The 12957-nt window shown below is 35.0% G+C and overlaps 1 pseudogene; it reads left to right on the forward strand.

Annotated features, from left to right (window-relative positions):
• Positions 1-2316: 2316 nt before the first annotated feature.
• The window catches only part of LOC115984665, a 17117-nt pseudogene continuing 6476 nt past the window's right edge, over positions 2317-12957 (forward strand).

Genomic DNA, 12957 nt, shown 5'->3' on the forward strand with positions numbered 1-12957 from the left:
CCGAAGGGCATCACCTTGTAACAGAAGAGGCCTTGGCTGGTTACGAACGACGTTTTCTCTTGATCGGCTTCATGCATTCGGATTTGGTTGTACCCCGAGAAGGCGTCCATGAAGCTCAGCAGCTGGTGTCGAGCCGTAGAGTCTACTAGGATATCGACCCTCGGGAGGGGGTAGCTATCCTTGGGGCAGGCCTTATTGAGATCGGTGAAGTCCACGCACATCCGCCATTTCCCGCTCGCCTTCTTGACCATCACCACATTTGCTAACCAGTCGGGATAGTATACTTCTCTAATAAAACTTGCTTCCCGTAGCTTTCTGACTTCTTCTGCTATGGCTCGGTCTCGCTCGGGGGCAAACACTCTCTTCTTCTGTCTGATAGGTGGAAAGGCGGGCGATACGTTCAACTTATGCACCATGACTGAAGGATCTATTCCCGGCATATCTTCATGATCCCACGCAAATACGTCTCGATTGCGTCTGAGGAAGGTTATGAGCTCCTGACGGATCGTGGTGTTAGCGAGCGTTCCAATTTTGGTCGTTCGGCTAGGATCGGAACTGTCAAGGGGTATCTCTTCCAACTTCTCGACCGGCTCTGTTACCGTCCGGCGCTCTTCTATGCTCAAAGCCTGAACCTGATCCTCCATTTCCATCATGGCTATGTAGCATTCGCGTGCAGCCATCTGACTCCCGCGTAGTTCGCCTACTCCGTAATCAGTCGGGAACTTTATCATTAGGTGGTAGGTGGAAGTTACTGCCTTCCATGAGTTGAGCGTGGGTCGCCCGAGGATAGCGTTGTAGGCCGATGAGCAATCGACTACCAAGAATGTCACGTCCCTGGCTATCTGTTGAGGGTAATCGCCTACGATGACGGATAATGTGACTGCGCCCAATGGGAATACCCGGCTCCCGCCGAAGCCAACAAGCGGGGCGTTTGTTGGGATCAATCGCTCCCTGTCGATCCTCATCTGCTGGAACGCCGTGTAGTATAAAATATCTGCTGAACTGCCATTATCGACCAGCACCCGGTGCATGTTGTAGTCTCCCACACGCAGGCTGACGACGAGCGCATCGTCATGTGGATGGTGAAGGCGTCGCGCGTCTTCTTCTGAGAATCCGATTACGGGACCTTCTCTCCGCGCTATCTTCGGCACGACTCCCGTCAGCTGAACATTTTGTACCATCCGAAGATAGATCTTGCGGGCTTTCTTGGATGACCCGGCGGCGGCCGTTCCTCCTACGATCATCCTTATATCTCCAATCGGAGGCCTTGGTCGCTCATTGTCCCGGCGGGGGTGTTGGTCTTGTGCGGGGGAATCCGCTTTCTCCTTGCTGACGAACTTCTGCAGCTTTCCTTGTCGGATAAGGGCTTCGATTTGCTGCTTCAAGTCGTAGCAATCGGCCGTGTCGTGACCATGGTCACGGTGGAAGCGGCAATATTTCTCTCTGGATCTTTTGTTGGGATCACTCTTCAGCTTTCCCGGAAACGTCAGGGCCCCTTCGTCCTTAATCTGCATTAGGACTTGGTCTATCGGAGCGGTTAACGGGGTGAAACTTGTGAACCTTCCGCTCATGGGTTTTGGACGTCTCTCTTCCCTTCGGTCTCCCATCCTGCCTTTCTTCCGCCCTTGGTCCTGTCGGGGTTCTTCTTGTCTCTCTCTTTTCTTGGGTCTATCTTCTCGGGCTAATAGCGCGTCTTCAGCGTTCATGTACTTGGTGGCCCTGTAAAGTACCTCCGACATAGTCTTTGGGTCGTTTTTGTACAGGGAGAACAAAAACTTGCCTCCCTTGAGCCCATTTGTGAATGCTGCTACCAGTATCTTGTCGTCGGCTTCGTCAATCGAGAGCGCTTCCTTGTTGAAGCGTGATATGTAGGCCCTTAACGTCTCCTCCTCTCGCTGCTTGATATTCATTAAACAAGCCGTGGACTTCTTATACCGATGTCCCCCAATAAAATGCGTAGTGAATTGAGCGCTTAGCTCCTTGAAGGTGCTGATGGAGTTGGGTGCTAGCCGGCTGAACCAAATCCGTGCTGCGCCCTTTAGGGTTGTAGGAAAGGCCCTGCACATAATTGCGTCTGCTACTCCCTGAAGGTGCATCAGGGTCTTGAAGGTCTCTAGGTGATCCAGAGGGTCCTTGACTCCGTCGTAACTATCCATATTTGGCATGCGGAACTTACTCGGCAGGGGGAAGGAGTTGACGGTTGTCGTAAATGGCGAGTCAGTCTGGTTGACAAGGTCGTCAAGATCACTGGACACTCGCCCCTTGAAAGCATTCATCATCACTTCCATCTGTTCCTTAATCACCTGCATCTCCGCGATGACGGGTGGTGGAGCCGTATCTGTCAGGGAAGGGATGCTAGTGTCCCGTCGCACTGGTCTGCTCGGGGCGTTGCTCTCCTGTGGTCCTTCGTGATTCCTCCTTTCAGCGCTGGTTCCTTCTTGATCCGCTCCTTGGTTATTGACCGCCGCATTTTTCTGGCGCAGCTGCTCTTCTAGGTCGTGGTTTTGTTTGGTGAGGCGCTCCACGGCTGTGGCGAGCGTCCTGACCTGTCGCTCAAGAGCAGTCATAGGGGTTTCTTCTTCTTGAACGTCGTTGATGGTCGCCATTGAGCGAGTGAGTACCATGTAACTCTTGTGTCTAGGAAGCGAAGATGTGCTACAACGTTTCCCACAGACGGCGCCAACTGATGATGCCGGAAATAATACCACCAGTGAGTCACACATTCCTCATACGATCGCCAATGGCACCTGCACAACAAAAGGGAATAACCTAGCAGAGAGTACCGGTGTGGTACCGGCCAAACACCCTCCGAAAGTCAAGTTAGAACTATTCTCACTGCTCTAAAGTGCTAGAGAGGGTAAATTATGCGTACCTTAGTTTATGAGGGTGCTTGGGTTTTTATAGTAGTAGATGGTTGACCTCTCTTCCTTGGAGTAGAAGTCTTTTCCTTATAGGAGTCTTCTTGGGCGTATTTTACGGGATTCTTTCCATATAGGAGTCTTTAGGTTCCTTGAAACGTGGGGAGCAAGTTATTTTACTTATATACGTAAACGTGCAGATCAATCAATCTGTAGACTGACGCCGTCAGTTTAGGTTAACCCCGTCTGCCCAAGTTTACCTCCGTCTGTCCAATTTTATTTCCGTCAGCTTCAGGATGCCCAGTTTCATGTGTGCTCTTCCTTCATTACTCCGTCAGTCTTGAAGAAATGCTGACGGTACAGTTTCATTTCGTCACCCTTGTCAAGCTTGGCTCGTCACTCTTGTCTAACTGATTTTATCCTCATCATTATGTATTCTATATTTTCTGCAACACTTTATTTTGATTACACAATATTAGTGTTGTTTGCATAACCAAAAACAGGGCCGGCTCAAGGCCTAGGCCTAAGGTCCCACCAAAAAAAAAAAAAAAATTCTTAGGAAAAAAGGCCCCGCTTTCCATAGTTAAAGGCCCAAATTTTTATAAAACTATATATATATTTTCTAAAGGTTGTACATTTTTTTTTATTAGTGATGTTAAGGATACTACAAATTTTACTATTGGCTTACAAATTGTCATGTTATTAATCACAAAAAAGTGATATAAATATTCATTAGTTAAATTGATGAAGTTCATCAATGAGAGACAATGTCACATTATATTTTGAACATTTTATAGTACTTTTAATTAGTTCATTTTTCTTTTTCATTTCTGTTAAAACTCTCAAATTACGAGACCAATAGAACCTTAACTCAATTGAAACCCTAAAATATTTTAAAAAGATGTTGCAAATGTGTTAAATTATCAATTATAGATTAATCTCCCCTGATAGTTTGAGACTTTGATTTTTGTAAACTAATATCCTACAAAGCCACAGATTAAATAATATCTATCTCTCTCTCTTAAAATCAAAATATAAAATTAAAAATTAGATTACAACTTTATTTGACTATGCATTGTCTTATATCTAAAATAAAGTATTTTTTTCAATTGCAATATATTTTTATTTCTTTTTATTAATATTTATAATTCAACTATGATATTCAATTCTTTATATGAAATTAACATTAGTCTAGTTCGTATTATTTATGTATTTAATGTATCAAATTAACCTTAATTTGATTAGTATTAAATAATTTTGTTTAATTAATATTTACATATTAAAGGTCCCACATAAATTTTTCGCCTTAGGCCCCAAATTATGTTGGGCCGTCCCTGACCAAAAACCTTGCATAATTTGACTAGAAACTACTTGACCTTAAAATTGGTTAACATGTACTTTTGAGGGTCTAAAAACCCTATTACACATACATTAATACACACAAAATGTACTGAAATGGTCACGGTGTGTAATAGACACTACCCGTATGTGATATTGGCAATTGACTTGGGCACAATATTGCATGCTTTTTAATATCAGGTAGACATTCGTGCAATTTGAAGCTAGTGTTGCTTTATACCGTAAAAAACCAGCTAAATTTTTATGCATGAGAATACTTTTATTGAATGACTTAAAATGTTTCCTCATTCATAGAAATATTGCCCATGATTTTTCAAAGACTTTTGCATATAATTTACCCAGATGCCAAACCACACAACCAAATAAAAACTCAATATAATGTATATTTTAAGAATTGGCCAATCAGATCAGCTCATAGCATTACAAGAATTTCAGCACCAATACACAGAAAAAAAAAAAAAAAAAAAATTGCAATGCCTAAATAATGAAATTCTGAAAACAGAAATGCGCCCAAAAAATTTCAATTTTTTACCTAAACATAAGCATTTCTTTGCCGAAAAATACAAATAACTCCAATTGAAACTTTTATTGTCTATAAAATATAGACAATTGTTATGTTTACAGTATTTTGATAATATTTTTATAACAAATTATAAGTGTGGTATATTATTATTAGTTCTAATTTAAATTTATAACTTAAATTAGTTTATTACTTAGAATTTGTTATGAAAATATTATGTTCACACCATTTCACTGAAATTAAAAAACCATAGTCACAGTAATTGAAGTTGGACCCATAGCGATTTCACTGTTATTTGTATCATCATCGTCATCATCACCGGGATACTGACTTCTCCAGAGCTTTTGCCGGTGACATTGTGATGGACTTCTGTAGTAATTTGGCCGCTGGCGGTATCGGCCACATTAGTTTGGACATGGCCACCACCTCTGGATTTACGCCTACACCTACACTTGCGTAGTGCAAAAAAAAAGCATAACAGTAAGAATCAGCAGGTATATCAAATTCTTGGCCACTTCGAGTTGCAATAACAGCTTCTCTTCACTGGTTTACAAAAGAAAAAATTCTATCAAAACCACAAAAACACAAAAATATATATTTGGAATAACCATAGCTATTGTTTGTTTACCTGCCGGAAGGCTGAGGGAAGTCTAAAAACGGCTTGGCTACCAAGCGTCCAAGCCTATAAAGACAACATGGATATATATTCACGAGCAACCTCCGTAATATATCGATAAACATCAAGTAGGACCGGCATGAACTAACATCTCCAAGGACCCTTACCTCGCATGCCTTGTCATCCTCATTCTACTTGGCTCCTGCTGCCTAATAAACCATCAAAAAGTAAATTAATTAACTTTAAACTATATACAATCTATAAGCACAGTTTCTACTTAATTATAGAACCCATGGACCCCATGACCTTGAGTGTTCAAGGTTTATGCATGGATGTACCTTCTTCACAGGGGCTGGCCTGGAGGCCGAAATGCATAAATTAATTAACTTTTTCAGTTACACTTTCCAACTTATTCTTTATCTTTTCTCTATCTCATTTAATTTAATTTTTTTTTTCATTTTTTCCTTTCATCTTTCTTTATTCTTTTTATAATTTTTTTTATAATCTTCATTTATTCATTCCTAACGGCTATATTTTTTAAATCTCCAATAGTAAAAATTTCAAAATGAATTTGATTGTTATTATTCTTTGGAATTTAATTGTATTGTCCTTTCTCTATCTTATTATAGCAATTACCATAGCAACTCTAAAAAAATTTAGAGTTGTTGCTGGAGGTAGTTTTTTGTGTGTTTGCTCACAAAAAATAGTTCTAGGAAACCTATTGGAGATGCTATTCGATCTAATTTTCGAATTGTTGAAGGCATTGGAGGCTTTGCTGATAAGTGATTAGTGATAACAAAAGATATGGAACACAATGCTTCAATACGCAGAGGCGTAGCCAGGAATTCGTACTTGGGGGGGCCAAGTTGCAATATTGATAGAAAAATCATAATTCATAAATTTATAAATATAAAATTATCAACTTTGATATATTATCATACTCTTAAATATTAATGGAAGTACAAAAGTCTATTTTACCATACACATACAAAAATTTGCATACTATTATTTTAAGCACCATCAACCCATCATTATCCATAATATTGAAAATTTTCATATTTTTTAATGAATTATTCAGCTCCTAATTTCAAATTAAAAAAAAAAAATGATGATATGGAAAGAGATATAATATATTATCATATAGCAATACAACAAATTGAACAACTTAATAAACAAAGCATATTCATAAAACTAAAGGACCATTATCATATATATAAAAAACATAAATCTAAATGCCCATATGATGTTGAAGAAACAAACAAACCTGAAATACTGAGACACAAGAAGAAGCTGGAACTGAAAGCAATTATGGGATATTTTGAGAGTGAGGATTATTGTTTATTGGATATTTGGATTGACAACAAATCATTTGGACAATTGGGAGAGCTAACTTGTATTTTATTTGAGGACTTTGAGTTATCTATTGGACTAATAAGTAGAGATCCTAGAAAGAATTGGGGGGGCCGGTCATTTTTTTCCAGGGAGCCATAGCATTTTACTTATTATCAAACTCTAGCCTAACAGTAGAAGAAATCAAAATTTTGGAGGGGCTATGGCCCCCCCAATGGACAACATAGCTCCGCCCCAATACGAGACGACAAGTCGTTCTATAGCACACAAAAACAACTTCAGATAAATGTTATGTTGCAACACTCCCATTACGAACTGTAGTTATTGTCCTACTTTACCAAGTCACGCTCATAACTACGTTGTTGTCGTATAGTGCTGTATTAGTTTAGTAGTAGCTCTTATTATACTAGTGTCTTATTTATATGCTCTTTAAAAAAAAATCTCTTTTTTTTTTTTTTTTTTTTTTAATAATAAAAAAATCCTCTTAGAATGAATGAAATCTATATCTATATATATATCTAAAAGTTGAAACGTAGAATTTAATGTTGCCGTGCTCCTGTCGAGACAAATCAGTGTCACACTAACACCATATCATCAATCTATTTTCAATATTCTCTCTTATTTTAATTTTTTTTCCTTATTAATTTGCCACTTTACAATTACACATTTTCCAACATTTATTTATTTTAACCTTTTTATCTTCTCACTACTCAACACCTTGACCTTACACTTTCTCCATCCCTTCATCTTTCTTTTATTTTGACTCTTCCTTCTCCCCATTTTTTGACTATAAAAATTTGTTATTTATCTTCTATTCAATCCATATTTTACTCATACAAAAAGGTGAATACGCTCTCTCTCTCTCTCTCTCTCTCTCTCTCTCTCTCTCTCTCTCTCTCTCTATATATATATATATATATATGTATATATTCTTTATTTTGGTGGATGTTTGATTCTTTAAATTGATAAATTTTTATGTTTTACTCTACTTTAGATTGATATGATTTGGTTATATTTTAATTTATTATCTTTTTAATTTTATTTTCTTTATTTGTTACATGTTATCCTTTGAAATTATATAATGATTTACTATTATTCTATGACATAGCATGACTTGAATAATTTGGTGTTTAAAACTATACACTTTTCTTTTAAATATTTTTCTACTCATTTTTTTTATATAATTTTATTATTTGTCTCACATTCTCTCCCAAAAAAGGTGATTGTTCTCTCTCTCTCTCTCTCTCTCTCTCTCTCTCTCTCTCTCAATTATTAATTCTTTCTTGCAATTGTAATTTAGATTAATGAATTTTTTTGTGTCTCTACTTTTGGATGATACACTTTGGTGGTGTGTTTTTTGAGTTATTTATCACATGCACTCTCTATCTTATAATTTTGGCTTGAGTTAATTTTTAGATATTTAAGAAGTGAGATGATTATGTATTTGAATGTCTCTATAAATTATTTGAATAATATCAATTGTAAATTTGTAATGAGATTTGATTATCATGGTAATCTTCTTAAGAGAATGAGAAATTCAAATAATTAATTTTGGAATTTAAAAATTTTAGTTGTAGAAAAAAAAAAACCATAACACACTATACAAAAGTTTGAATAAAATAAATCACTTGAAAAGAAAAATAGTATTTCTATCTTTCATCTCAAAAAATATAATAGACTAATATCAATCGAATGCCCCTAAGTTTTTAAATAATAAAAAAACTCAAAATAATAGAATGATATATTTGTAGAGATAGAGAGATGAAGAATAATTTTAAAAATAATATCTCCAGTATGTTTTATAGAATAAATCATATATTATAAAATGTTACAAAATAGTTGTATATTGCCACACATCACGTGGATCTATGACTAATAATTATAAAAGATCAAGTTGATTACAATTAATAGAAGATACTCATAACTTAGGAAAAAAAAAAGAAAAATAATGACAAATAAACAAAATTGCTTAAAAAAAAAAAAAACTAAAGTTGATGTAATGGGTCAATCTTGGCTTGGCTCTTGGGCCTTTACTAGGGTGTTAGATGCCTTCAAAGGCCCAAATGCACAAGCTTGGCCATTAAGTGTCTGTATGGTTAGTTTATTTTTTGCCAATTTATTTTTCTATTCAGCTTATTTTTGCTATTATTCATAGGTCTCACCGCACTCTTTGATACTATTCATGGGCCTACTGTACTATTTCAACTAATATTTACCTTTATTTACAGTACTTTCAGTAAAAAAATTTCAATTTCAACAAAATAAATAAATCTCAAACAGATTCTAAGACTTGCTCAGTCGTGGTTCCTCTAATAAAGAAAACCAAATTATACTATTGAAATTGTGATTACAACTTTATAAGCTTGGGAGCTTGTGCTCATGCATCAATGTACAAGAAAGTGTTTTAAACTTGTGATTACCCATCAGTGTACACATCAACAATTGACTCTCTTGCATGACTCCATTAGATTTGATTACTTAGAAAAAAGGAATGCTATATAAGTGTCACTTCTAAGTATGGAGACCTTGCAATCCGATCAAGATCTCTTGAAATCTTAAATTGTTCAATAATTAAACGTACTAAAAAGTTGAAATGCATAAAACAAAGAATTAAAAAAAAAAAAAAATCAAATCCCAAAGTGCCATGACAAGCATGCATTTTTGCATAAAATGTGTGCATAATAATCCAAGAGGCAATATATTATTTGTGCCATAATCAATCCCCCGGATTGGAAAAACCGCCTCCCTCAACGAGTGGGCTCACTCAATGTGAACAAATTATTCATTGAATATATATAGGAATAGATTGATGTGGGTCATGAAGTGGATCTTGCACCTAGAGAAATCAAACGAAAGGCATGTACTTGCAATTAATTTATACCATTTCTGCTAACATTATTTCCTAGAGTCCACTCCTCAATAAACTAGCATAAAAAATTGTTTTCAGTAACGTAAGCATGTAGAAAGATGTGGAGCATTATATTCATAAAAATTTCCAAGGAACTTTCTTTCAATGAATGTGATTACTTCTCTGATTATATTATTTACTCTGTGTCAATCATGTTGGCCATATATGTCTCCACCTGCCATCGCTACTTTATTAATCATTCAAGAATGTTAGGTGAAGTCAAGCTGTTTTCGGTCGATTCTATCAATTTGGTCTACATCAATCCAATTTAGTCTATTAAGTCCACTTCGGTCCATTTATACTAATTCAGTCCAAATTAGTGTACTTACTTAAGAATGAGAAAAGACATGTAGAAGGTGAGAGTACTATCAGTTATTTGAGTAATATCAATTGTAATTATGTAATAAGTTTTGGTTCTTATAATAATCTTCTTAAGAAAATGAGAATTTGAATAATATTTTTAAAACTTAAAAATTTTATTTATACCAAAAGAAATTAGGAAAATATAATGAATAAAAATAATATTTAGAAGAATATAGAACATTTTAAAAAATGAGTAATAAAAAAAAACATAAAAAGAAATTATAAAATTATATATTTGTAAAAATAGAGTGATGGAAATTACTTTTTGAAATTGTTTAATTATTAGGGAGAAAAAATTATCTACAATAAAATTTAGAGAATAAATTATTCATATTCCGTATAAGTTTGTTATGAGTTTTGAGCATCATGAAAATGTCATTTTAAGATAATGAAGGATTTGAATAATTATTTGAAACTTAAAAAGTTTATATGTGCAAAAAAAGAAAGAAAGAAAAAAAAATAGCATACTATAAAATAATTTCAAAAAATATGGACCACCTTATAAGGAATAATATCAATCATACACACCTAAAATAATAGAATACTATATTGGTTGAGATAGAAAGATGAAAAATAATTTTAGAAATTTTTTGTTTTGTAAGAAAAACAAATTATCTTTAAGAAATTTTAGAAAATAAATTATAAATTATATTACAATTACAAAATAATTATCTATTCTCATGCATCTCATAGGTTTGTGACTAATTTTTACATAAAATGTGTGCATATAATTTGTGCCATAATCAATTAAACCCCTAGAGCGGAAAGTGGAAACAAACTCCCTGTATTAGTGGGCTCACTCTATGTGAACAAATTATTCTTTGAACATATAGGAATAGATTGATGTGGATTGGGGGTCATAAAGTGGAAGTGGATCACCTAGCTAGAGAAATCAAACGAATAAGCATGCACTTGTAATTATACCATTTCTATTACATTATTTCAATAAACTAGCAAAAGAATTGTTTTCAATAACGTAAGCATGTAGAAATTAAGATGCTGATGAACATGATATTCATAGAAATTGTCAAGAACTTTCTTTCATCGAAATAGATTACTCCTTTTATTTATGTTATTCACACTTAGGGATAGCCATACCCATTGGGTAATGGATATCCAACCCTACCCGATCCAAATGTTTCGGATAATACCCGGTTCTTCATAAGTAGAGCTTAACCGGATAGGGTATGAATATTACTCGAATTGTTTGGGTAGGGTATGGATATTATCCAAACCCAACCCATATTTAAAAAAAAAAAAAAAAAAAAAAAAAACCCCGAACCTCTCTCGCCGTCACTCACACTCTGCCTCTCCTCAGTCCTCACCGTTACTCTTTCTCTCTCAGAGCTCTCCAGTCTCCGCCTCTCCGCACCATCACTCTCTATCTCTGTCTCTGTCTCTTCTCTCACTGCTTTAGTCAAGGACGATGACTTTTATAGCGGCGACGAAGACGATGATGAAGATGGTGAGACCACCAACGCTTTTGCTTTCGACAGCAACAACGATGCTGACGTGGCAGACTATGAGTTCATCGACAACGATTCCGATGACGTTGTTTCACACCGCTACCAGGTGGCTGTTATGTAATTTTGTTAATTGGTTTCCATTTGGGTCTATTGGATTTTTTTTTTCGCTTTAAAATATTGAGTTTTTTTTATTGCCTGTTTCATAATTTTGTTAGATTCCATTTGGGTTTATTGGAATTTTGAGGTTTTTGTTGTGGAAATGTTGGATTTTTAGAATTTTGGGTTTGTTGATTTTGATTATTGGATTTCATTTGGGTTCTCAGATTTTTGTTGCGGTAATGTTGGTTCTTATCACTTTTTGGATTTTGGTTTTTGTGGATTATTAGAATTTTATGTTTTTATTTTTAATTGTTTTTGTTGTTGTTTAGATTTGGCTATGCTTGATTTTAATTATTAGGTTCCATTTGGGTTATTGAAATTTTGAGGCTTTGTTTTTTTTTTTTTTTGGTCGTTAATGTTGATTCTGATGGATTTGTAGTATTGGGTATCTGGGGATTTTTTTTTTTGGTTAAGAGTTAGCTCTGCTTCGTTCTTGTTTTTTTCATCTAGTTTGGGTCATTGGAATTGTGAAATTTTATGTTTGTGGTAATGTTGATACTGATTTTAATTTTTTGAGAGTTAGCTTCAGTTGGGTTTAGTTAGGGTTATTGGAATTTTGAGATTTAATAAAATGAATTTTTGAACTCTATGAACAGTTATTTGTGGCAAGTTTTGTATTTTGCTTCCATTTGTTCTTAATAAAATTTTCTTACAACCAAGTGATGATGAATGGAATATGAATTTCTACGTTCTGTTCATTTTTATTTTTGGTTTGGTGGCATGTGGATGTGGATGTGAGTAAAATCTCTGTCTCTCCGTTGCATTAGTATTTTTTAATTTTTATCTAATAAAATTTCTATGTCTATCTCAAAAAAAAAAAAAAACTTTTTATTGATTAGTTTTTTCTTTTTTAAGATTGGTAAGTTTTTTCTTTTTTAAGATTGGTTAGTTTTTACGTTAAAATGTTTTGGAGTAAAAAAAAAAAAAAATTAAATGGGTTTTGGGTTTCAAGTAGGATATAGATATCCATGGATAATATATTCAGGTAAGATTCAAGTATGGATACTAATGGGTATTGATAATCGGGTATCCATGGGCAAAGTTTTCGGGTAGGGTATGAGTATACTCGATCCATACCCTACCCATGGCCATCTCTATTCACACTATGCCAATCATGTTGGCCATCACTACTTTATTAATTGCTCAAGCATGTTAAGTTTAGTCAAGAAGGCGGCTAGATTGTCTTATGTGCCTACACCAAAACCCGATTAGTAGAAAAAAGAAAAAAGAAACGTGGTTCAATTAATTCAGTTAGTGAAGTCTCTTATAAATGAAAAAAAAAAAAAAAAAGAGAGGTAAATATAGAACCAAAATAGAATGAGTGTTTCAATTAGCTCAATTAGTAAAGCCTTTTGTAA

The sequence above is a fragment of the Quercus lobata genome, chromosome 4 (assembly GCF_001633185.2).
Source record: "Quercus lobata isolate SW786 chromosome 4, ValleyOak3.0 Primary Assembly, whole genome shotgun sequence".
Lineage (NCBI taxonomy): Eukaryota > Viridiplantae > Streptophyta > Magnoliopsida > Fagales > Fagaceae > Quercus > Quercus lobata.